General features: G+C 39.4%; 1 pseudogene; it reads right to left on the bottom strand.

The window, feature by feature from the left end:
- Positions 1-24,342: 24,342 nt before the first annotated feature.
- LOC148949507 (uncharacterized) lies at positions 24,343-25,382 on the bottom strand (annotated as a pseudogene).
- Between the last annotated feature and the right edge of the window lie 214 nt (positions 25,383-25,596).

Here is a 25,596-nt window from a genome sequence, read left to right as displayed (position 1 = left end):
GGATAATCATTATCCATAGCACCATCGAGATATCGATGGTGCTTCCCCATGTTAAAACTATCTTCTTCTTCTAAAAACTGAAGCGGCTTGGTGCTGTAATGAGTCGTTAATAGTACTAGCAGTTTAACGTCACCAGTTACAGAAAATACTAATATTTTTGTCTAAAACTGGCAAAAAAGAGATTCCTTTCAACTGTTGCTTTACTTCAATACATGTAGGGAGTCGTATTAACCTTTTATTGAAAAAAAAAATCGTTCTACAGTATTCAATAGAATTCAGGAATGACTTTTTCGGAGGGGAGGGGGTATTTTCTACTAATTTATAAATTTTTCTAAAAAATTTCAGGGTAAATTCTCGACTGTGGAACATCAGGCCATTAAAAGTGTATGAATTGATGAAAGATACCCAATGCCTTTACTTAAAAGTGAACAGTCATGACTCTGCAAACAAAAATCATCTAGTATCGACTCATCTTTCCCACTGGTATTAAATAGTGATTGCCCTTCTTTATTGACAGTTAAACAAAATGAAATTAGATTAGGCTCTTACAAAACTCATTAACACCGTGGTGGGAAAATCAAAACTAAATAGAGTAATCTAAATAATAGTCAGATGGCTGCCTGGTCAGGATTTTCAATGATATGGTATGATATTTATTAACACTACAAGCCCTTATGCCCTTTCTTAAACTTGTTTAGTCTCACTACTAAATCGGCTTCATCACTCGCTTTAAAACACGAGCTCAGAGTGATGTTTCCATGTAACTCACCTTCCCCCGGCCATCAATTACACCGTGTGTAAGCTAGACCTTGGTCTCCTATCTTCTTCAGCGCGAAACGAAATAATATATTCGAGGAAAGTGCCGAAGAAAAAACCAAAAAACATCTCGAAATGCACATTTTCGCTTTGTTTGTTTGTTTATTCAGTATCATAGGCAGCGCACTAGCGCTGCCTAAGTAAAGAACGATGTGGGCACAATGTGTTGTTTTTTTTTTGTTTTGTATTTCTCCCTGCCTGGACACATTGTAATAAAGTAGCTGTTGTAGACAGTTCGAAAAGGGATCTTTCGATTGCAAATTGGAATCGCTAGTGCCCATTTTAATTGTCAGTAATGATTGGAGGGCAACTAGACCCCCCAAGCGCTTTATTCCCCCAGACAAATCCCCTCAAAATTTTGAGATAGCCATTTTGTTCAGCGTCGTTGGTTTCCAAATAGAAAATATGTTTTTGAGGAGGACACTCCCCCACAACCTTCGGGGCAAGGGTTGTAAGTTATGCCCTGGGGTCATATAAGGTTTTTATAGTAAGTGTTGTCGTAGAAACTTCAAAAACAGGCTCATTCGATTGTAAATTCAAAGGGCTAGTGCAATTTTTAATAGTCGAAAGTGATTGGAGGACTACTAGCCCCACCAAGCTCAGCAGTCCCCCACAAACATCCACTAAAAATTTTGAGATAGCCATTTTGTTCAGCGTAGTTGATTTCCGCATAGAAAACATCTTTTTGAGGAGGACACTCCCCCACAACTCTCGCGGCAAGGGTTTTAAGTTATGCCCGGGGGGCATATAAGGTTTTTATAGAAAGCGTTGTCGTAGAAACTTCAAGAAAGGCTCAAGCGATTGGGAGTTCAAAGGGCTAGTGCCCGTTTTAATAGTTGAAAGTGATCGGAGGGCAACTAGCCCCCCGCCGAGCCCATCATTCCCCCAAACACATCCAACCACAATTTTGAGATAGCGATTTTTTTCAACGTAGTTGATTTCCAGATAGAAAGTATGTATTTGAGGAGGACACTCCCCTACAACCCTCGGGGCAAGGGTTTTAAGTTATGCCCTGTGGGCATATAAGGTTTTTATAGAAGGAGTTGTCGTAGAAACTTCAAGAAAGGCTCATTCGTTTGGAAATTCAAAGGACTAGTGCCCTTTTTAATAGTCGAAAGTAATTGGAGGGCAACTAGCCCCCCCCCCCCACCCCCATCAGTCCCCCAAACACATCCAATCGAAACTTTGTGACAGCCATTTTGTTCAGCGTAGTTGATTTCCAGATAGAAAATATATTTTTGAGGAGGACACTCCCCCATAACCCGCGGGGCAAGGGTTTTAAGTTATGTCCTGGGGGCATATAAGGTTTATATAGAAAGCGTTGTCGTAGAAACTTCAAAAAAGGCTCTTTTGATTAGAAATTGAAAGGGCTAGGGTCCTTTTTCATAGTCAAAATTGCTTAGACGGCAACTAGCCCCCTCTCTTACTCACGTTTTCTCAAAGTACATACAATCAAAATTTGAGATACTCGGTTTGTTCAACACAGTTAAAAGGTCTGGAAATTATGTCTTTGAGGATGACAAATCCCCAAGCCCTCAGGACAAGGATTTAAAGTGATGCCCTGGGGGCATATAAAGTTTCTATAGAAAGTTTTGTCGTAGAAACTTCAAAAAGGGCTCATTCGATTAGAAATTGAAATGGCTTGTACCCTGTTTAATAGTCGAAAGTAATTGGAAGGCAACTAACACCCCTTCCACGCCCACCATTTCCCCAAACACATCCAATCAATATTTTGAAATAGCCATTTTGTTCCACGTAGTTAAAGTTCAGGGAATTATACCTTTGAGCAAGACACTCCCCTCACAGTCTTCAGAGCAAGGGTTATAAGTTATGCCCTGAGGGCATATAAGTTTTTATTGAAATCTTTGTCGTGCAAATTTTAAAAAGAGCTAATTTGATTGGAAATTCAAAGGTCTACTGCCCTTTTTAATAGTCGAAAGTGATTTGAGAGCAACTAGCCTCCCTGTCTCGCCCACCTTTTCCTCAAACACATCCAATCAAAATGTTTAGACAGCCATTTTGTTCAGTGTTGTGGATTTCCAGATAGAAATTATGTTTTTGAGGAGGACACTCCCCTATAGCCCTCAGGGCAAGGGTTGTAAGTTATGCCCTGGGTGAATATAAGGTTTTTACTGAACGCGTCATCGTAGAAACTTCAAAAAAGGCTCATTCGATTGGAAATTGAAATGGCTAGTGCCCTTTTTTAATAAACAAAAGTGATTGGAAGGCAACTAACACCCCTTCCACGCCCACCATTTCCCCAATCAAAATTTTTAGATAGTTATTTTGTTCCACACAGTTTAAAGTTCAGGAAATTATACCTTTGAGCAGGACACTCCCCCGGCAGTCTTCAGAGCAAGGGTTATAAGTTGTGCCCTGGGGGCATATAAGGTTTTTATTGAAATGTTTGTCGTAGAAACTTGAAAAAGAGCTCATTCGATTGGAAATTCAAAGGGCTAGGGCCCTTTTTAATAGTCGAAAGTGATTTGAGGGCAGCTAACCCCCCTTTCACGCCCACGTTTTCCCCAAACACATCCAATCAAAATTTTTAGATAGCCATTTAATTCAATGCAGTTAAAAGTTTTGGAAATTAGGTCTTTAAGGATGACAAACCATCCCCCCCACTACCCTCAGAAGAAGGGTTTTAAGTTATGCCCTGGGAGTATGTAAGGTTTTTATTGAAATTGATGTTGTAAAAACATCCAAAATGGCTCATTCAATTGAAAATTGAAAGGGCTATTGCCCTTTTAATAGACGAAAGTTATTGAAGGGCAACTAACCCCCCTCTCACGCCCACCATTTCCCCAAGCACATCCAATCAATATTTTGAGATATCCATTTTGTTCAACGTATTCGAAAGTTCTGGAAATTAGGTCTTTTAGGATGATAACCCCTTCAGAGCTTTCACTGCAAGGGTTTTAAGTTATGCCCTGGGGGCATATAAGGTTTGTATAGAAATTTGTTGTAGAAATTTCAAAAGGGGCTCATTTGATTGGAAATTGAAATTGCCCTTTTTAATAGTCGAAAGTGAGTGGAGAGTAATTAACCCCCCTCTTACGCCCTCCATTTCTCAAAACACATTGAATCAAATTTTAGAGATAGCCATTTTGTTCAACGTAGTTGAAAGTTCTGGAAATTATGTATTTAAGGATGACAAACCCCCCAGAATCCCAAGGGCGAAGGTTGTATGTTTTGCCCTGTGGGCATATATGGTTTTTGATGATAGAGATTCTATGATAAAAACTTCAAAAGGGGCACATTCAATTGAAAATTTAGAGGACAAGTGCACTATTTAATAGTTGAAATTGATTGGACGGTAACTAACCCCTCTCACACGCCCACCATTAAAAAAAAAACTTTTTTCACAAAATAAGTTTTTCAAAGAAAAGTAAAGAACTCCATTAAACAAAAATGTGCAAAAATAAAATCAAATAATCTACCAAGCGTGAAACTACCACAAATCAGCATCGATAAATAAATGAAACTCAAAACGAACAGAAATTACAATAAATAACCGAGTCAGACTCAAAACGAGCAAAAATTAACATAAGTTGGGCTCAAAACCTTTATGCCTTCCCAAGGTCAGAACAAAATTTGCACTTTACTGAAAAAAATACAAATGAATGTGCATTGTCAATTTAATATGTATATACTGATATTTAGTAATCGAAATCTTAATATTATTTGATTTATTAAAGTTATAAAAGTAAAAACATTTATATTTTTTCAGTAAAGTGCAAATTATGTTCTGGCCTTCGGAAGGCATAGAGGTTTTGAGCCCAACTTATGTTAATTTTTGCTCGTTTTGAGTTTGACTCGGTTATTTATTGTAATTTCTGTTCGTTTTGAGTTTCATCTATTTATTGATGCTGATTTGTGGTAGTTTCATGCTTGGTAGATTATTTGATTTTATTTTAGCACATTTTTTGTTTAATGGAGTTCTTTACTTTTCTTTGAAAAACTTATTTTATGAAAAAAGTTTTTTTAATTAATTTTCGTGAAAAATCCGGTTTTTTGATCGTTTTCTTTTCTTACATTATAGCTGGCCAATGTGGTTTTAGAAATTATCTACCTTGATCTCATATGCTGCAGCGTGCTGGGATCACTTATTTGTTAAGTAGGATTGCTCTTGTCGTTTTAAACGTAGTAGTTGTATCAAGGATTATAAGGATTAGTACTATGAAATCCCCTGAACAAATGTACAGGATTACTAACAGTTGTAAGAATGAAAAATGCAAAATATAAGGAGATACCTGTTTCTGATTCGCTATTGCACTACTGTATCGTTCAAATTATAAAACAGTTTGTGGTAAACGAACTGTAAGTAAGGAGCGACTCGGACCAATAGTAACCAAAACCTTAAATAAAGGAATTTTAGTAACAATTGGTACATCAAAAGAACTGGCTGTTTATTCTGGCTCCAAATCTGGTATGTTCATTAAGTTTAATGTTACAGAGCCTGAGAAAACTTACCTGTTTATTGAAAAAGAGGGAAATACCCCTAAAAAGGCAAGTTCTCTTAATGAAGATCACAACATTAGATTCAGCATATTAGAGAACCTTGCTCTGGAGGTTTAAAACTCCTCTCTACAAAAATGTGGAATTTGCATTTTGTTTAAGCAAAAGAAAGGTCACAGAAGCGTGTTTATTTCTTCTTTCGGGGTGATCGTATCAAACCAGTGCTCCAAGAAGATCGAGAGGGTGTTCATTCTAACGTAAATTAGAAGTTCTGGGGCTATTTTGACGACAAAAAGATTAGGCCACGGTGAAGTGAAGTGGCGTTATGGGCCATTTGTGATACCACACTACAATTTTTCCCCACGGAGGACCAAGTTACTATCAATGAACAATTCTGAGATAGTCAATCAATTTAAAAAAGAAACAAAAAATGTATATTCAGTTTTACAATTGCAGAGGGAGTAATGCCACATGATGGTGCATTCGTTTCTGAAAAGTCACGTAGTAGGGTCAAGATAAAATTAATATGGACATTTATTCAAGTGCTTAATTTACTTATTTCAATTTACTTGAGTTTCCATGAAATTGAGTTTAGGAACGTATAATCGGTGGTGGATCCAGGGGGCGAGGGGCGCGCCTCCCTAACGTCGTTTAAAGTAGCGTAATTTACTTAATTCACGCACGTTTGCGTTAATTGAACTTGCTTCTAACGCAAGTTTAGCGGATCAACCTATTTTGAGCCCCCCCCCCCTAAAGAGGGTCTTGGATCCGCCTTTGGGTGTAATTATGTATCAGGTGTTATGAAAGGGAGGCGCATTTAACCTCCCAAATTTGTATCTATCCGTGTGCCTTAGGATAAATCTGAAAAAGGTATGGAGGGGGGGGGGGAGTTAATTTCTTATCTACTCTCATTTATACTAAGCCTGAATAGGGGCAATGTGGGTTGATATCTCCTTTCTTGTTGCAGAAAAAATTATGATATTTGTCATAACGCCTCATTTAATTAACCTGATTTTCTTCATGTTTCATAAAATTAGATACAATGATGTTCAAGTACGCATCGGCTAATATGAAGGAAGGTCGGTGGGTCATTTTTTAGGGGGTGTAGGTATACGCCTCAAAGAGTTATTTTAATGCCCCAGCATCCTAACTCCCATTGACCCTTCTGATAAATACAGAATTTATTTTGGAGAAGGGGAGGGGGAGGTAGAAATTGATATTTAATCTCTCTTCATTCCTGGAAATATTTTTATCTACGCCTTTATTAGTGGCACTAAGGGGGGGGGTTAATAACGACTATGTCCCATTACGACAATCTTTTTCTATGTAGCATAAACATTACATTCACATGCATTCGGCACAGAGGTGGAAAAGGCAAGGCGTGGCATCATGAGTCTCAACGGAAAACTTCATGAGGGAGGGGGTTGTTGGCAAGTGCTACCAGAAACATTGTTTTTAGGGAATATATAATATTCCCTTTTCCTATTTGTACACACGGTTTGAATATATTTAAATATTTTTATACAATATATTTAAACAATAGAGCCTTATTATAGAGGTTGTGGTGGCTTCGAAGATTAAAAGTCACGGAGAATTTCCGTTCATATAACCAAGAATACCTCTCTCCGTCCACCCAGAATTCTGAAGTAAAAATGTTAAGAAATGCTTGTTCAACAAACTTTTGTCTATCGAAAATTCTGACTAAATATTCAAACTTTTGTCCAAAATTTTAGTTTGAACCCAACAATTGGAGGCGGATGGAGTTCGTCCGGAATGATGCAGACCTTGTCTGCTGACCACGTGCCTCTGGATATGGGGTCATCCCCTTACTAAACACTCCGATCAGGGTGGCTGCAACCTCATGTGGCGGGTGGAGCCCACCCCGGGACTCTCAGTATCTAGGTTAAACCTAGCTCTAATCAGATTCCAGGCCTAGGGTCGGTTGGGCTAGCGACCCTCCACCTGAAAATCAAGTGCTCCGCAAAGTGACTACATGGCCTCGGATTCGGACCTCCTTTTAAGATCTCAACCTACGCGCGTCAACGGACATGCTGACGACGTCAGAAAGACTGACAGACTGAACCTTCTAGACCAAAGGGGGCTTAGAATAGCCACCTGGAATGTTTTGACCCTGAATGCACCTGCATCAAAGAACCTACTTTCTCAAAAACTTTGTAAGAATAAAGTGGCAATTGCAGGTCTCACAGAAACCTGTCTTACTGGAAGTGGAGAAGAGCGAATAGGCGATAATTACTCGTTAGTCTGGTCTGGAGGGAGCATGAGAAGAAATGGTGTTGGTCTCGCGCTAAACGGCCTTGCAAGAAAGGCCTTCCTCTTGCACGAAGCTGTATCGGACAGAATAATGAAGGCCCGCTTTGGGCACAAGCATGGCAAGATGACAATTTTTGTATGCTATGCCCCGACCAACGATTCCGACGACGTAACCAAGGAAGAGTTCTACTCTGCTCTGTCCAGATGTCTGTCAATAGTTTCCCCCCACGATGTCACTGTTCTTCTCGGTGACTTCAATGCTACAGTGCGAGATGATATGGGTGTTTGGCATGGCACAATTGGACCTGTATCCCCCGACCCACTGAACAACAATGGCCTTCGCCTACTCGAACTGTGCTGATCCCATGAACTTGTGATTGCAAACACCTACTTTCAACGTAAGACTATCCACCAGTACACATGGTATAGTAACAACGGTCACACAAAGAAGATGATTGACTACGTCATTATCTCTAAACGCTGGAGATCATTGCTGAAGAACTGCAGAACTTACAGATCAGCAGAGCTCGGAAATGCAGATCACAGGCTTGTATGTGCTGATGTCCAGCTTCGCCTCCATGCACAGCGATCGGAAAGAAAACCAGCAGCAGCGGATATTGGGAAACTAAAGTAGCCAGATACTCACCAGAAGTATAGTGTTGAGATATCAAATCGCTTTGAGCTCCTGGGCACACTCAACAACAGCGAAGACGCCTGGAAGTATTTTAAATCACAGACCAGCGAAGCAGCACAGCTGGTGCTTGGCAAGCGGAGTTTCCCAAAGAAATCGTGGCTAACTGACGAAACACTGCAGGTCATAGAGCAAAGGCGGAGGGCAAGACTTCTTGGGGACATGGCCACCTATCGAAGGCTCAATGGAGTGCGGAACAGACTTATTCACCGAGACCGAACTCAGTTTGTTGCAATGAAGGACGATGAAATCGAACTAGCAGCAAAAAAGAAAGACATGGGTAGCCTGTTCAAGCACCTCCGCGATCTCACAGAAAATAAAACACCAGCACTGGGACCCGTCCTATCCAGGGATGGGACACTTCTCTCTGATGAGGGTTCTTGTCTTGAGCGGTGGAAGGACCACTTCTGCTCACTCCTGAACAACACTAGCCCGTCTATGCCTCCTATTGATAGTCCCAGCCAACCTGGCAGTCCAAGATCCGAAGCAGATGCTCCTCCAGACAAGCCTTTCAGCCCCTCAGAAATTGGAAATGCAGTAAAAAGGCTCAAGAACAATAAAGCTGCCGGTATTTGTGGCCTGAGTGCGGAGCTGCTAAAATATGCAGGTCCTGTTATGCTCCTGTTTCTCCACACCCTGTTCTCTACAATTTGGCAAACCGAGAGAATTCCCGAAGATTGGCGGAAGGGTGTCATTATCCCTTTATGGAAGAGAAAAGGTTCTAGAAGCGACTGCTTGAACTACCGTGGAATAACCCTACTGTCTGTCCCAGGAAAACTTTTCTCAATGGTCCTACTAGATCGATGTCGAAATATCATTCGTAAAATCTGGCGACCGGAGCTAGCTGGTTTCATGTCGGACCGTTCAACCATCGAGCAGATTTTTACGATCCTAAAAATCATATAAAAAGCCACGGAGTTCCGACAAAAAGCTTTTTTTACCTTCGTCGACTTCCGTGCTGCGTTCGACTCAGTGGACCGAGAAGCTCTTTGGCGGATTCTAGAATCGACAGGCCTCCCTGAGAAATACTTCAGACTCTTCAAAGCTCTACACCATGGGACAGAGAGCTGTGTTCAAGTGAACGGCCGCCGCAGCCCGTTCTTCCAAATTACGACAGGAGTGCGCCAAGGATGTGCAGTTGCCCCAGAGCTCTTCAATGTCATCATAGACTACGTTATGACAAGGACTACTTCACGTCTCAGCTTTGGACTCAAGTTTGGAGATCGTGTAATTACAGATGCTGATTTTGCCGATGACTTGGCCATTCTGGCGGACTCCATGGAGCTGGAGTTGCTGGAAGCGCTTCGAGTCCTACGAGAAGAGGCTGCAAAAGTAGGACAGCAGATAAACCGGACTAAAACGAAAATTATGGCCATAGACCCATCTTCTGCCAATCCTTCAGTTAGCCTAGATAGCACCACTAGCATTGACGTTGTCCAAAGGTTCACCTACCTGGGCTCCATAATTTCTTCAGATGGCTCGCTTCTTTCTGAACTACAAGCGAGAATATCCAAAGCGTCTTCTGCCATGGGCAGACTGAACCGTCACCTCTGGCGAAAACCGAACATCAGTCGCACAACGAAGCTGCGGATTTTCAATGCCCTCGTCGGCTCTGTGATGCTCTATGGAGCTGAGACGTGGCAAGCTTCAGCCGCAACCCTCAAGGCAATTGATGTCTTTCAGTCGAAGAGCCTGAGGAGGATCGAAGGTCTACGATGGTTCGACTTTGTCAGCAATGAGAAGCTGCTGCAACTCACCAAGCAGTCTCGGTTTTCGACCCAAGCAGCCGAGCGAACATTACGATGGTTCGGACACCTACTTTGAATGCCTCCACACATACCTGCGAAAACAACCCATGACTTCGACCCTGTCAAAGCCGGTTGGAAGCGACCTCGTGGCCTACCGAAGAAACGATGGTCTGACAGCCTGTCCGAGTTCCTGACGATGACAAATATCAGGTTGAGCGATGTGCAAACGCATGCCATGAACCGAAGTGGATGGAGGAGGCAGACGTCACTCTCTACGCCGAGCAGCGCCCGGCAGGAGACATAAGTCAAAGTCAAGTAAGTCAATTTAATTATTTAGCAGAAAAATTTAAACAGTGGGATAATACCAACCAATTTACACTTATTGATACAATTTAACAGTATACAAAACAAGAGAAGATAACAGGGAAATTTGCAAAGAGAGTGAATAACACAATGATTACACCCTAAGCAGATATTTTGGCTCTATAAAAAAAAAACGTTACCGGCAAGTTGTATAGCAAATTAAATAAAACAAATAAAAAGAAAATATTGAGTCTTGGCTGGACCTATGTGAGGACTAAAAAACGAAACCTAATCACCAATATGAATGAAAACAGTAAAATTTTGAGTTTAATTGGTAAATTAACACTTGCAATCATAACCTGTCAATATTTGTTGCATTCTAATAAGTTTTGCCAAAGCAAAAGCTACAATTTAGGCTAGAGAGCGAATGGCAGAGGTACCGCAGCCCTCCCTATTCTTAGGGAACTTTCAGTTTGCTGCAGCATCGGTCTGTAGGTTTTCAGGGTTCAGATAAGTTTATTATTTCTTATAAAAAAAAGAACCTTGTTTGTCTAATTCAGTGTCTGTCCTTTTTTATTTTGTTGCATATCAAGTTAAGCATAGACTACACAATACGGCTCAGGAACAAATTCGCCGCCACGCGTGTATGTGTGGCTTGGGAAACAACCATATTTTAAAGGACTTTCCTTTGCTTTAAATCCAGTGGCTATTTCTTCATTTTTATAACATTATATGAACTACATTAGAGACGAAAAGTGCTGCTCTAAGGCTACATATCCAATGTTGTCTGTTTGTGTTGACCAAAATTGTTGTTTGTGGCGAAACATGACCGAAATTGCATAATAATATGGGAATGTCATTAAGCAGCTGAAGGACAAAAGTTATTGCGTTTGTGCTTTTCTTGACGCTTTTTCTGTAGATAGGTATATCATGTGAAAATAAAGAGAAAATGTGCACATCCCAAAACTGGCATTTTAGACTATTTTAGTCTAATTTAAATATAATCTTCAAATTTAGTTTTTTATAAACATTTGACCTTTTTATAACAGTTAAAATTGTACGGAACAGATAACATATAATTACCTTCTCTTGAGAGTGGTCTATATCCCTGACCCCTCCCTCAAAGTTATAATACTGACCTGGCATGTACACCTCTTTTGGGGGGAAGGGGCTGAAAAAATACAAAGCAGACTAAAAATAAGGAAATTAATCAAAACTGAAAAAGAGTGCTTAAGAAACTACGAAAAAACCAGAAGTCTTAGTAGAGGTGAGTCGCAATATTTTCAAAAAGACCTCGCCTCCCCCTCTGTACACAAGCCTTCTACTGACTATAAATGCTAAACTTAAAAGCAGAATAATACTAAATTCCCACTTCTCTTGCCATAGAATTACGATTAAAATAGGTTTGATGAACTAAAGACACTTTTCTTTTTATTCTAACTGATACCTCTGATTGAAAAAGTATTACATTGCGTACTTGTAATTATTATAATTACCTGCATGACTAGGCATAAAAAGAAATAATTTAAAGGCAAATTTGACCTCTTCCTAATTCAAATAGTCATGTAATATCTTAAAAATGTATTATACCTTACGATTTAGAAATTCAGACAATAGAAAAAAAATATGGTCTAAAAGTTACGAAGCGTATATAATTGATTTATTACGACCGATTCTCCAACCGTTCAAATCGCCAAGCTCGTGATTATCAAATCAAATACGGGAAGTTGGTGAACCAGCCGTAGCATTGAATAAGCCATGTATTCTTTTGTGAAATACCGAGTATTTACAAGCTTTTCTTTCATAGAGGATCTATTCCTTTTTTATTTTTGTGAGGACAGGTGACAAGGAATCAATCTTGTGGAAGGGCTCCCGCTGAATAGGCGATTGGGTATGGATCAACCGTTTACCATGCGCCTTGACTTCTGATCTCTTTTAAGGATTCTGATGTTTATCTATGGTAAAAGCGAAGATTTTCTTACTTTCTTGGTGGGCGAAATAGCTTTTGTCTGTGTATTTGTGATATTAGAGCGTGACCGCTTTACACTCTGAAAAATGACTTTTGTGATATGATCCTAAACAATGCCCTTTACATTTATTAACGACAGAATACATTTTTATCAGCCAAGATATCTACGTTAATCTAACCGTAGTGAAGTCTAACCCACGTTAGACATTGTTGAAACATACTGCAGTGTTTGTACATTGTTAAATAAGAAACAAGTTTTTTCAACTGAAAGTAAGGAGCAACATTAAAACTTAAAACGAACAGAAGTTATTCCATATACAAAAGAGGCTGTACCCTCATCAACGCCCCGCTCTTTGCGCTAATTTTTCTTTATTACTTTAAAAAGTAGAGTTGTGACAAGGAGGCAATCTTTTAGGTAAAGAGCGGGGCGTTGATGAGGGTAAAGCCCCTTTCGTATATGGAATAATTTCTGTCCGTTTTAAGCTTTAATGTTGCTCCTTACTTTCAGTCGAAAAAATTTGTTTTTTTTATTTAACTTCTGATCGTTTTTTAAATAATGCCAGGAAACCTGGCTACTCGTCCACTGAAGAATACCTTCCTCCCCAAGGATTTATTGTTTAAGCAATTCAATCCTGGTAAAAATTTACCCTGGACATCTCCATGCGTAAAATTGAGTAGGTAATGAGAAAGCAAGACATAAGAAGAATTTCATATAGGAATTCTGGCATATCCCCCCAATTTAGAATTTCCCCTGAAAAATTCACCCCCAGGAAACGTCCCTGCCAATGAAAAATTATCCCCGTGGAGAATCCCACCAGTAGAAAATTCACTCCCACCGGAAAATGTATGCATATTTCCCAATAATAATAAATACTATACCTAAACAATAGGCAAATTTCGTAACTTTAGTACCTTTCGCCAGGGGCTGTGAGGGGTTCTAATATCTCCAAAGGCATATTTAGTTGGCCTTTCGACTATGCCAAACAAAATGGCTATCATTAAAATTTTGACCGGACGATTTTGAGAAAAAAGGGGCGTGGGAGGGGGTCTGGTTGCCCTCCAATTTTTTGGTCACTTAAAAAGGGAACTAGAGTTTTTCATTTCCGTTCGAATGAGCTCTTTTACTATATTCTAGGACCACTGGGTCGATAAGATCACCCCTAGGAAAACAAACAAATAAACACGCATCCGTAACCTTTCTTCTGGCAAAACAAGTAAATTCCACGTTTTTTCAAATAGGTGCTTGAAACCTCTACAATAGAGTTCTCTGATCCGCTGAATCTGATGGTGTGATTTTCATATAGATTCTTTGACTTTTAGGGGGTTTACCCCCTTTTCTCAAAAATCAGGCAAATTATCTCAGGCTTGTAACCTTTCATGGGTAAAACTAAACTTAATGAAACTTATATATTTGAAATTAGCATAAAAATCTCATTCTTTTGATGTATCTATTGGTATCACGACAAGCCTTTCTGCGACAAGGCGACAAGCCTATCGCTTCCTCCTTTATTGGATAAAACAAATAAATAAATCAAAATTCCGTTTTTACAGTTTAGGTTACTATTAAGCCGTTTCGCTCCTTACTTAAAAAAAAATTAATTAAAAAATTTTTTCCGAGAAATAAGTTTTTCAAAGAAAGTAAAGGCCATTTCAAACCTAAGCTCAGCAGATACAAATACAAAACGACCAGAAATTACTATTAAAAAATAAATGAAACCCAAAACGTACAGAAATTAAATAAACAATCATAGGAAAAACATACAACAAGTAATAATATAAATGAATAAATAGATATTAAAACGAGTAATGCTTGGATTGAATATGAAAATCAAGCTTAAAACGAAAAAAATATTTTGCTATTGAAGTATAAATGAAACTACAAAATCACTACAAACAAGAGTTTGGGTATCGCCTCATTTTCTCACTGAATAAGTCTAAAACCTACTGCGTCATTGGCCCTTTACTGAAAACCAATTTTGTTCCAAATATTTTCTTTTGTAGTTAATATTGAAAATAAACATTAAAATTATAGTAAAATTTTAAACTGATGAGCTTTCAGCAATTAATATCATTTTGTATCAAATATTCAGTTTAATTTATTAGTTCTTTCTAAAGTTGTTCAAGACGAATATAGTTTCTCTAAAAACAAGAATTTGGAAGCCGTCCTTATTCATAGCAATAACTAAAACCAAAAGTCTACTGCATGATTTGTGTATCACCGAAAAAGGAATTTTAAGAGAAATATTTTCCTTTCATGCTCTTTTAGCATTGAAAATAAAAATTAAATTTCACTGACATATATTATTGTGCTGATGAATCTTTCAACAAAACTAATATGGCCTAGTGGCTGAATGAATTATCTATCTATCTATCTATCTATCATTATATATCAAATATTTCATTTGATGTTGTTTATACTTTCCAAGACTGTTCAAGGAGTTTTTGTTATCTGAACTTTAAACTATTTTTAACAAAATGCATATCTCAAGATTTTTATCTGATGCATTTAGGGCGTGGTGGGGGGGGGCTAGTTGCCCTCCAAACTCTTTTGACTCTTAAAAAGTGAACGAGAACTTTCAATTTCCAATCATATAAACCTCTCCGAAGTTTATACAAGTAAACCTTCCATAAAAACGATATATGCCCCCAGAGCATTACTTACAACGGCTGCCTCCGGGCCAAGGGGGGTTGCGTCGACACAGGAGTTTTTCTTGTCTGACCTTTGAATTGTTTTTAATGAAATGGCTATTTTAAAAACTGTATCGGATAGGCTTTGGGATAAAAGGTGTGTGGGGGGGGGGGGCTAGTTGCCCTCGGATGTCTCTTGACTCTTAACAAGTGAACTAGAACTTCTAATTTCCAATCAAATGAGACCTCTCTAAAGTTTATACAAGCATCCCTTTCATAAGAACCATACACGCCCCCAGGACAACACTTACAACGCCTACCCCCTGAGCCCTGGGGGGGGGGGGGGGTTGTGCTGACACCGGAGATTTTGTTGTCTAATTTTTGAACAACTTTTGAAAAACAGGCTATCTTAAAATTTGTAGCGGATGATATCCAATCAAATGAGTCCTCTATGAAGTTTATACGAGGATCCCTTTCATAAGAACCATACATGCCCTTAGGGGTCAACTTAGAATGCCTTCTCCGGGCCCTGGGGGGTTGTATTGACACTGAAGTTTTTCTTATCCGACATTTCAACTATTTTTTTTTTAATAAAATGTCTATCTCAAAATTTTCATCAGATGGGCTTGGAAAAAGAAGGCGTGGGGTGGGCTAGTTGCCCTCGGATCCCTTTTGACTATTAAAATGTGAACTTGAACTTTCAATTTCAAATCAAATGAGTCCTCTCTGAAGTTTATACGAGTATCCCTTTCATAAGAATTATAGATGCCCCAGGGCATAACTTACAACGTTTGCCCCCGGGCCCTGGGGGGTTGTGTCGAGACCTGAGTTTTTTTTATCTGACTTTTAAACAATTTTTAACTTAATGGCTATCTCAAAATTTTTATCGGATGCATTCGGGAAAAAGGGACGGGGAAGGGGGGGGGGGGACTAGTTGCCCTCCAATCTCTTTTGACTCTCAAAAACTGAACTAGAAATTTCAATTTCCAATCAAATGAGCCCTCTCTGAAGTTTTTGCGAGCATTCCTTCTATAAGAACCATATATTCCCTACAGGGCATAACTTACAACGCCTGCCTTCGGGCCCTGGGGGGCTTTGTCGACCCCGGAGCTTTCGTTATATGGTCTTTGAACTATTTTTTGAAAAATGAGCATCTCAAAGTTCTTATCAGATGGGTTTGAGAAGAAATGGGGATGAAGAGGGGGGGGGGCTAGGTACCCTCCAATCTCTTTTGACTCTTAAAAAGTGAACTAGAACTTTCAATTTCCAATCAAATTAGCCCTCTTTGAAGTTTATACGAGCATCCCTTCCATAAGAACCATATATGTCTCCAGGGCATAACTTAAAACGCCTTCCCCCGGGCCCTGGGGGGCTGTGTCGACACCGGAGTTTTTCTTATATGATCTTTGAACTATTTTTTACAAAATAGCTATTTCAAAATTTTTATGGGATGCATTGGGGAAAAAAGGGCGTGGGAGGGGGGCTGGTTACCCTCCGACATCTTTTAACACTTAAAAAGTGAACTAGAACTTTCAATTTCCAATCAAATGAGCCCTCTCTGAAGTTTATACTAGCGTTCCTTCCATAAGAACCATATATGCCCTATGCCCTCAAGGCATAACTTATAACCTTTGCCCTGAAGACCTTGGGGGGGGGAGTGTCATGCTCAAAGTTACAATTCCCATAACTTTCAACTATGTTGAACAAAATGGCTATCTCAAAAATTTGATTGGGTGTATTTGGGGAAATGGTGGGCGCGGAAGGGGTGTTAGTTGCCTTCCAATCACTTTCGACTATTAAAAAGGGCACTAGCCATTTAAATTTCCAATCGAATGAATCCTTTTTGAAGTTTCTACGGCAACACTTTCTATAAAAACCTTATATGCCCCCAGGGCATAACTTACAACCCTTGCCCTGAGGGCAGTGGGGGGGGGGGGTTGTCATCCTTAAAGACCAAATTTCCAAAATTTTAAACCACGTTGAACAAAATGGCTATCTCAATATTCTGAGTGTATGTGTTTTGGGAAAAGCTGGGCGTGAGAGGGGGCTTAGCTGCTTTCCAATTACTTTCGACTATTAAAAAGGGCACTAGCCCTTTGAATTTCCAATTGAATGAGCCCTTTTTGAAGTTTCTACGTCAAAGCTTTCTATAAAAAGCCTATATGCCCCCAGGGCATAACTTACAAACCTTGCCCTGAGGACTGTGGGTGAGTGTCCTCCTGAAAAACATAATTTCTATCTGGAAATCAACTACTTAGAACAAAATGGCTATTTCAAAATTTTGATTGGATGTATTTGGGGAAATGGTGGGTGTTGAAGGGGTGTTCGTTGCCTTCCAATCACTTTTGACCCTTAAAAAAGGCAATGGAACTCTCGATTTCCGATCGAATGAGCCCCCTTTGAAGTTTTTACGACGACCCCTTCCATATGAAGTACCTCTGGGAAAAAAAAAATAAATAATAAAATATTGGAGCTGCAAGGCCTTTACTATAGCCCTTTACTGTAGGCCTTTACTATTACCGTATGGCCTCTGATAATTTGAGTTACATAATTTATTTGCGTAATTCTTCGCGTAATTCAGGGTTGGTTCAGCAAAATGTCACTAAAGACATGTTTTGTAGGCTAGACGCTGATGCAGTGGCGGATCCAGGGGGGCGTGTGCCCCCCTAACGTAGTCCAAAGTAGTGTAATTTACTTAATTAACGCAAGTCTGCGTTAATTTAACTTGCTCCTAACGCAATTCTATCGCATCAACCTATTTTGCGCCCCTCCCCCTAAAAAAGGCATTGGATCTGCCCTTGCGCTGATTTTTTATAAACACTGGTTCTTGAAAAAAAACATAGAAGTTACGAACAAAGAAAATCATAGGCAGCGCAATAGCGCTGCCTAAGTAAAGAACGATGTTGGCACAATGCATTCTTTATTTTTTGTTTAGACCTGGGCACTTCGTACTGAAGTAGGTGTCGTAAGAACTACGAAAAGGGCTCATTCGATCGGAAATTAAAAGGCTAGTGCCCTTTTAAATAGGCAGAATTGATTGGACGGCAACTAACCCCCCTCCCATACCCACCATTTCCCCAAACACATCCAATCAATATTTTGAGATAGCCATTTTGTTCAACGTTGTTGAGAGGTCCAGAAATTATGTCTCCAAGCATGACAACCAGCTCCCCCCAGAGACCTCAGGGCAAGGGTTGTACGTCATGCCCTGGAGGCATTTAAGGTTTGGATTGGAAAATGAAAGGGCTAGAGCCCTTTTTAATAGTCGAAAGTGATTGGAGGGCAACTAATCCTCCTATCACGCCCACCATTCCCCGAACATATCCAAAATTTTGAGATAGCCATTTTGTTCAACGTAGTTGAAAGGGCTGGAAATTATGTCTTAGAGGATGACAAACGCCCCATAGCCACCAGGGCAAAGATTGTGAGTTATGCCCTTGAGGCATATAAGGTCTTTATATGTTGTCATAGAAACTTCAAAAAGGATTTATTCAATTGGTAATTGAGAGAGCTAGTGCCCTTATTAATAGTCAAAAGCGATCGGAGGGCGAATGCCCTCCCCCCACGCCCATCATTTCCCCAAACACTTCTGATCAACATTTTGATACAGCCATTTTGTTGAATATAATTGAAGGATCCAGAAATCTTGTCTTTGAGTATGACAACCCACCAGAGCCCTCAGGACTAAGGTTGTAAGTTATGCCCTGGGGGCATATAAGTTTTCTTTTTATAGAAAGCGTTGCAGCAAAAACTTCAAAAAGGGCTCATTGAATTGGAAATTGAGACGGCTATTTCACTTTTTAATAGTCGAAAGTAATCGGAGGGAGAATCCCCCACGCCCATTATTTCGCCAAACACTTCCCCGATCAACATTTTGATATGGCCGTTTTCTTCAAAGTAGTTTCAAGGTCTAGAAATTATGTCTTTGAGAATGACAACCTCCCTTAGCCCTCTGGACAAGGGTTGTAAGTTATGCCTTGGGGCATATAAGGTTTTCGTAGAAAGTGCTGTCGTAGAAGCTTCAAAAAGGGCTCAAAGCTCATTCGATTAGAAATTGTGAGGACTAGTGCCTATTTTATTGGTCGAAAGTGACCAGAGGGCAAATGACCCCCCCCCAGACCCATTATTTCCCCAAACACTTCCAATCAAAATTTTGAGATAGCCGTTTTTTTTTTCAATGTATTTGAAAGCTCCGGAAATTATGACTTTAAGAATAACAAAAGTTCCCAGACCTCGGGGCAAGGGTTGTAAGTTATGCCCTGGGGAAATATAAGGTTTTTATAGAAAGTGCGGTCATATAAACGTCGGAGGGGACTCATTGGATTGGTAATCAGACGTTCTAGTTCTCTTTTAACAACCAAACTGATCGGAGGGTAGCTACCCCCCTCCCCCCACACACACACGTCGTATTGTCCCGAAATGCATCTAACAGAAATTTTGAGATAACGATTCTATTCAAATAGTCTAAATATCACAGAACAAGGTTTTTGGGGTTGAAACAAATCCAAAAGATTAGGAGCAAGGGTTTTAAGTTATGCCCAGGGGGTATTTAAAGTTTATGGAATTGATGGTTGTTGAACTTTAGAAGAGGCTCATTTGGTTGAAAATTAGAAGTTCGAGTTCTTTTTTAAGGGTCAAAAGTGATGGAGGGCATTTAGCCCCTCCTAAACCCCCTCCTTTCACCAAACACATCTGATTGAAATTATTTCAAAGTGATCATAGCGCAGCTAACCCCCCTTCCCCCCAAAAAAAACACACACACATAAACACGTCATTTTTTCCCGAGATGTATCCAATAGATATTTTGAGACAGTTCTTTTATTCAAAATAGTTCAAATATCATATAGCAAAGCTTTTGAGGTTGATATAAACCACTAGAGCCTGAGGGTTGTAAGTTATACCCCTGGGGCATTTAAAGTTCTTATGAAAGGCATGGTTGTATAAGCTTTAAAGGTGGCTCATTTGGTTGAAATTTGAAGCTCTAGTTCCCTTTTAAGAGCCAAAAGTGATGGAGGTCAAGTAGTCTTCCCCCCACCCAACTAACCCTCTTTTCACCAAGTGCATCTGATTGTAATTGTGTGCTGAGAATTTTGTTTAAAATAGTTCAAAGAACATATAAAAATGCTTCCAGGGTTGGTACAACCACCCAGAGCCCTGGGGCAAGGGCTTTAAGTTATGACCTGGGGACATATAAGTTTTTTTGGAATGGATGGTCTTAATAAATTCAGATGGGTCTCTTTTGATTTTAAATTGGAAGCTATAGTGCCCTTTTGAAGAGTCAAAGTGATTCGAGAGACCCCCCCCCCCACGCCCATCATATTCCATAATAAATATCCAAACAAAGTTTTGAGGTATCAATTTTTTCAGCACCGTTGAAAGGTTCAGTAATCATGTGTAGCAATAGTTGTAGCAGCAGTAGTAGCAGTATGCAAATAGCACCTTTTTTTCAACATCCTCTTCAATACACGATGAAATTTTTAATAACAATCAACCGGTCCTGAAGCATTGCTGATATGTCCTCTTGACAACCTATATTGGCATAGTGTTTCGATCTATTTCAATACAGTTACAATATTGCCCAAAATTTTCGCCTTAATACCCTTAGGTTTATTAGTTGTAGTAGTAGCACCAGTAAATATAGTAGTAGCAATAGGAGTACAGTTAATAGCAATAGTCTTAGTTTCAGTAGTAGTAGTTTATTTAGAGTTTTTTATTCACCAGATATATACAGAATGAAAATACCCTTATTCCCTTCGAAAGGTTTCATGGCCTGGGAAACAAGGGGGATAAAAAAAAACAATATTAAAAAGAGAACATACCTGAGGCCTGGGAGTCAAAGCGCAGAGAAAAAACCCATACACCTTGAAATAAACACTCAGGGGACATCAACTCCTCCTCAGAAGAAAAAAAAAATAAATAAATAATAAAATAAATAAATAAAGAAATGCTATTCTGTTTGATTCTTAACTAAATGGTCCTTAAGAATCCTTTTAAAAGTCCCAAACGAGGGGCATCGCTTCAATAAAAAAGATTGGAAAATCCAGACATGTTAAAATGCATTGAGACGGTTGAAACCTACTCGTGTAGTAAGGATAGGAGACTGCGGATATTACATAAAGAAAGTATGCTATGAGTAGCTGAATCAGATTTGAATACAGGAGGTTTTTGAAGAGATTTTGAAAGATTGCCATGAAGCAGATGAAAGACAAAAGAAGCACAAGAAAGAATGTAAATAGACTGTGGATTTAAGAGCGTTTTGGTGAGGAACTGTTGGTGTCCATAACCAGACGCCGTGCTTTATTATGCATGACAGAAAGTGACGCAGCGTAGAGGGAAAGGTAGACATCCATACAATGGGGCAACGTGCAAAATATGACTGGATGAAGCAGAAAAAAAGAAGCTTTAGAATAGATTCTGAAAATGGGTGTCGAAGTTTTTAAATGATACCCTGGCTCTGTGAAACCTTAACAATACTCATGGTTATATGGTTTCTAAATGAAAGGTTCTCGTCAAGCAGGATACCAAGAAACCGAGCCACCCTATTCTCTAGTCTACACAAGATGCCTTGTGACACCTGAAGTTGTGTAAGCCGAGGGAAAGCTTTACCACTTCGAGAAAAAATAAGAAAATGGGAATTACCAACATCCAAGGCCAAGTAATTAGCTTCAAGCCATGAAATAAATCTCTCGAATATTGCCACAAGGTTAGACTCGATATCACATTCCGTCTTCCCAAAAGTCCCAAGAGTGGTGTCATCAGCAAAAGCAAACATCATAGTGGTAGATGGTAATAAGCTTACCTAAGCTATGGATGTCAGGTCTTGATGGCCATAGCTTAGGTAAGCGTATTACCATCTACCATTATGATGTATAAGCGTCAGGTTGGTCTCAGAGAATATATTAGCAAAAGCAAAGAGAAAATCTTCATAAGAAGTTGTATTGGAACACGAACGAACATCAGGATGACACAGCTTGTAGCATGAAAACACCAGAGGCCTGGTGTTTTTAACTGCCGAAATCAGATCATTAACATAAATCAGAAATAAAACTAGGCCAAGAACAGATCCCTGGGGTAAGCCATAATCTGCTTCAAAAGGGCTCCGGAAAAGCGGATCAATTAAAATAAGCCTACAAGAAAGATAAGATTCAAACCAAGAGAAAGTATTTGATCTCATACCAATATGAGATATTCTCCAAAAAAGAATCCGATGAGTCAAGGAATCAAAAGCTTTACGAGTATTTAAAAATAAAGCTACCGGTATATGACCAGAATCTATTGCCGAATGAATGAAATTCAAGAGAGCTGTGCAAGCATGCTCTGTAGAGTGATTCGCTCGGAATCCAAACTGGAAATCATGCACAAACTTTTTTTGCATCCAGAAAACTAAGAAGCCTGGATAGCATAACCTTCTCAAAAATTTTGCTGAAAACAGATAGGAGAGAAAATGACCTATAATTAGCAGGATCGCTCTGAGATCCCCTTTTACGCTGCACTATAACCTCATCTAGTTTGAGAGATTCCAGGAAAATTTCTATCGCGAAAGAGAGATTGACACTCTTAGCCAATGGTGAACAAATAGCTTCCAGAAATGCATGGATAACCCTGGTAGGAGTTCTGACTGAGCGTAAAGACGATGATCCTTTAAGAGTATTCACGATACGAGCTACCTTAAACTCAAAAACAGAGTTCAAAATCATTGAAATCACAACGAGAAGTTGCAGAGCTTGCAGAGGAAGCAGTTGTCTTTCCTATATTAGCAAAATAAGAGGTAAGCTCTGGCTGAATAACCTGTTATCCTTGTACAGTTTCATAATTCACTTTGAGTGCTGTTGGAATTAAAAATAAAGGGGGAGTAAGTATAAGAACCAAGTTAGTAATATACAGTATTCTCCTGATATCCTTTTCACATTCAGAAAATTTCCTATGATAATACTGAGACTTAGCCTTCGGACACAGAGAATTAAATATACTTCTATAGGCCTTTATGAGCTACAGATGATGAAGCCTTGTAAAGCTTCCACAAATAATTTTTCCTTTTCCAGCTTTTATGGAGACCTGGAGTCATCCATGGATTCAGCGGTGCTATCCTTTTCGAAGTATGGGGCGCTGAACCGTGATGGCAAATATCTAGGATACTTTCTTTCACTAAATCATAAAATATATCAAAAGAGCGGTTAAAATCCAAATCAGAAATCAAACTATCCAATGGCTGATCAGTCAGACGGGAATTAAGCAGACTAAGCACAGTATAACGAAAACGGAAAAATGGGAGATTAGATGGTGATGCTATACGCTGCGCTTGATCAGTGCTCTTATATCGGGAAATAGCGGGGAAATGATCAGAAATGTCACTAACCAGCCCGGAATTGTCTACGACATCTAGTGACGAAAAAACATTATCAATAAGAGACGCATGCGTCTCAGTAACTCGGGTTGGTATACAAACTGAAGGTAGAGTTCCCGAAGAGAGCATCATCGACAAAAAATCTATAGCTGAAGCAGAATTTTGATCCAGCAGGTTGAGGTGGAAATCGCCCATAAGGATTAGTTCACAGGGATGCTTTTGGACTGAATCCAGAATTTTCATAAACGAAGGAATAGATCCACTAGGTGATCTGTAAACCAAACCCACCCCTTACACCCTGACTTAACCTCAATAAAAAGGGATTCAAAGTTTCCTTCCTCATTTCTGCTCAAATCACTTCGGACAGTATATGCAAGACGATCAGCAATATAAAGGGCAAGCCCGCCTCTCGCCATCTGTTTCCTGTTCAGCCTCCCTATCCATATCCTGGAATATCTAAAAGCATATCCTTATTTGAATCCAGGAAAGTTTCACATAATCCAATAATATCAGAATTTCTACCAATAATTATCCATTTCAGCTCATCAAAAGACCAACAAAGTCCCTGAATGTTAAGGTGAAGCACAGAGAAAATACCATCTCGTTTAGAGGAGGCAGAACCATTTAATTGCGAAATTTTACTTTTATTAGCCAAACTTATTATTCTTCTCACTTCTACTTCCAACTGAATTATTAATTACGCTTTCAATTTTTAAATGATTATTTTGTAACTCAGCAAAACGTCCCCCCAAAGAGTTAATACCACCCTGGTCATCAAAAGAAGCCATCAAATTACTTACGATGGATGGTAGATCCACTCAGCGACCAAACCCACCAGACCAAAGGTTGTCAACATCACAGCAGAGCTGTGGCATCTATACAAAGGTAACGCTGAACTCATTTTTGTACACACATAAGACTGAAAAACAAAAAAGAAAAGCCAAAACAATTGAATCTGAAATAATAAATAGTGGAGAGGAAAAAAAATACAAACAAAAACCAAAAATACATAAAAAAAGCAGGGACACAAAGGGACAAGAGATGAAAATTAAGTAGAGACAGAAGAATAAAAAATAGAAAAACAAAACAAACAAACAAATCATACCTTCTAATACTAAATGCAATCAGCAATAGACCTTATTTTCTTTTTTGCTGACCCTACACTAGGCTTTGCCAATATCTGACCCTGATCCGACCACGCATTACGCTGACCGTACTTGTGTTTAGCCGCATTCAAAATATCCTGGTGACGCTTTGTTAGGGACTCCGATATAAAAATACCAGTAGATGTAAGTCTAGCTTTTGCTTTAAACACTTTTCGGGCTACATCTTTGCTCAAAAATTTAACAATGATCGGAGCAACTCCAGTAGAACTTTCTTCAGTCTGTGGGGTCTGATTATTCAGGCGGAGACGGTACACATTGATGAGATCAGAAGGCGAGAGTTCAGTCAGAGACATTTTGCTGTTCAGAATTTGAAGTATTGCCGCGCATTGGGTAATTGTTTGGCCCCATGAAATACAAGGCTGTCAAGTAGGGACTCCTGATCAAAACAATCCAGCTTTGTTTCAATTCGAATGATTGTGTCCTCGAGGTTCTCAATTTGAGTTCTCAGACCCTATAAAGCCTGCTCAATTTTCACAAACTTCAGATTAAACTCGAGTATGATTGCATCATAAACCTGGCTGATTATTAGTTCAGCAGGCTCTTTCATTGACCTTGCATCATTAAACTTTTCAGCCACTTTCTGCGTTATGTTTTCAAGCATATCACTTTTTGTCTTCTCTAGCTGGGCTTCAGTTGCAACTAATTGCTCATAAATTGGGGCAACGCTGGAAGAAACCAAGGTGGACTCTACTTTACCTCTAGCTTTCAGGGCTAAAAATATCTTCGAAAGAGTCTGATAAATTTCAGGAGCACTTGCAAGCTCGGCAAATGCATTTTTAACAGTAGGCGTGGATGAATCAGTCGTTTCAGGGTTATATTTTGGAAGATTCGCATCAATGAGCCTAAATTCATCGTGACTTCCGTAGCAAAAAACGAGGTATTTAGGCTTCCCTTTTGAGTCCTTTCCAGGCTGAATAATTGTTACCGGCCAAAGGGGATAGTTCTTGAATTTAGCCAGCGCAACATCAAACTGCTCGAAACGCTGCATAATTATTAAAAATCTGATTAGAATGAGCCGATAAACAAAACAAAAAGACTTATCTTTGAGTGAGGGCCGAGCCTCACTAATGCATCCGAGTGGATTTCAAATCCAAACTGTGTGAAGTCGGCCCACCTGCCTTTTCTGCACGGCACTGAACAGTGCACGTTAACGCACATGCCCTAAAACTGCCAGTATTAGACTAAAATAGTCCTTCGATATA

This window comes from Artemia sp. Qi Xiang Cuo, chromosome 8 (genome assembly GCF_049724085.1).
Source record: "Artemia sp. Qi Xiang Cuo chromosome 8, ASM4972408v1, whole genome shotgun sequence".
In the NCBI taxonomy this organism is placed as follows: domain Eukaryota; kingdom Metazoa; phylum Arthropoda; class Branchiopoda; order Anostraca; family Artemiidae; genus Artemia; species Artemia sp. Qi Xiang Cuo.
This window is presented reverse-complemented; position numbering and strand designations above follow the sequence as displayed.